Source organism: Hippopotamus amphibius, chromosome 16 (assembly GCF_030028045.1).
Source record: "Hippopotamus amphibius kiboko isolate mHipAmp2 chromosome 16, mHipAmp2.hap2, whole genome shotgun sequence".
NCBI classification, from domain to species: Eukaryota; Metazoa; Chordata; class Mammalia; order Artiodactyla; family Hippopotamidae; genus Hippopotamus; species Hippopotamus amphibius.
In genome coordinates this window covers 61,364,753-61,366,712 of record NC_080201.1, presented here as the reverse complement: position 1 = coordinate 61,366,712, position 1,960 = coordinate 61,364,753, and the positions used below count along the sequence as shown (strand labels likewise).

The 1,960-nt window shown below is 44.3% G+C and overlaps 1 pseudogene; it reads right to left on the bottom strand.

The window, feature by feature from the left end:
• Window positions 1-287: 287 nt before the first annotated feature.
• Window positions 288-1,025, bottom strand: LOC130838160 (glutathione S-transferase A4-like; annotated as a pseudogene).
• Between the last annotated feature and the right edge of the window lie 935 nt (window positions 1,026-1,960).

The following is a 1,960-nucleotide window of genomic DNA, read 5'->3' as shown; positions in this document are numbered from 1 at the left end:
AAAACAGGAGGAGACTGGAGGGGGTTGAGAATAGGATAAGAAGAGGAGAAAAAAAGCTCCGGGGACAAACAAGGTCCTACCCATCCTCGTTACCAGCAAATAGGTAGACAGAGCAGATCTAACTGAAATGCTGGCCTCTCCAAAAACGTTTTCAGAAGAGGTCCCGTAACAGTCACTCACTGGACAAAAAGGTTGATGTTTCTAGAAGAGATCTCCTTGACATGAAAGACCAACTTAGGGACAGTATACACAGCACCACGACAGAGCTGGATCACGGCAGCCTGGCTTCAATTAAGACACGACTGTGGACAAAGTGATTTCTGGGGGCAGCGCTCACTCACAGCTGCACTGCTGTCCTCTGGCATGAAGCTGTTGCACATGGTTCTCATGCAGATGTCATCAGGAGGAGGCTTCTTCTTGCTGCCAGGTTCAAGGAATTTCTTAATTGTAGAGATATGACTTATTTTCACTGTGAACTTCTGGAGGTGAGGAAAGGCAGACAGGATGTTAGGAATTTTCTCTTCTAGAGCCAAAATGATCTGGAGTAGAATTATGTCTGCAAGGCTCAGCTGATTACCAACAAGAAACCTTTGTCCCTGACCCCGTAAAACCTTTTCAAAGACAGGAAAGTATCTAATTATAGCCTTCTGGGCCATGTTAACCACTTCCTTTTGCTGGTCTTCTGGTTTGAGGAAAGGATGCATGATAATCAGTTCCAGAAGATCCAGGGTCCCCTCCACATACATGTCGATCAGGGTTCTCTCCTTGAGGTCTTTGCCAAAGAGATGGTGCTTGTCCACTATATAGTGGAGGATGCTCCGGGTCTGCACCAGCTTCATCCAGTCAATTTCAACCATTGGTACTTGTTGGAACAGCAGGTGGTTACCATCCTGTAACTTCTGCAACTGTTCTTTTGTTTCTAAGAATTCTTCACTAAACTCTACTCCTGCGGCAGCTAAAACCCATCAAACGGATTCCATCCGACCTCGTCCATTTCAATAGTGGAGCTTGCGCTTCGTAGCCATCCTGGCCTTTCAGGTTTTCTGGGTCCGATCGCAGTGACCAGAACCACACAAAGCGCCCAGCGAGCGGTCTGCCTAATGGGGAGTTTTGTTGCTTACATAATTATCAAGGCAGCCACTTGAACATATTCACAAGAAAGAAAAGAAAGTCCCTAAATCACAGGAAGGTTTTGACACAGGCCTCCCTGTGATATTATGAAACTGATACAAATTATTAATGATTCAAAAATGTGAAAAACACAAAGATATAGTATGACATGTCCTTAAAAATTAAAGAATATACATATTTGAGTCCAGGTGAAAGGACCAAAATATTTACCACTGTCAAACTTAGATAAGGATAGATTTTACTGTAAAGGATTATTACCAGGAATTTCCTGGTGGTCCAGTGGTTAGGACACCGCACTTCCACTGCAGGGGACACAGTTTGATCCCTGGTCAGGGAACTAAGATCTAGGAAGCTGCCCTGCCACAGCATTTGTAAAGCCTCAAGAGTCAGACAAAAAAATAACTTTTATACCCAGGGCTAAACAAGGTAGGACAACTCCCATATGAAGGAGTAGATGAGCATGTGACAGGAGCCTCAGTTTCTCAGGGAGTGTTTTATGCTGAAGTCATTTAATCTTGGGTACAGATACTCTGGCAGCAAGGTTGTTCTGAATTACAAAGCTCAAAACTCCAAAAATTAAGGCACTTGGAAGAGGAGAAAAGCTTATGTCATTTTTTTTAATTTTTAAAAAATTTATTGGCTGCGTTGGGTCTTCATTGCTGCTCAGAGGCTATCGCTAGTTGTGGTGAGTGGGCGCTCCTCTTTGTTGTGGTGTGCAGACTTCTCATTGCGGTGGCTTATCTTGTTGCAGAGCATGGGTTCTAGGTGCGCAGGTTTCAGTAGTTGCAGCACATGGGCTCAGTAATTGTGGCACACGGGCTTAGGTGCT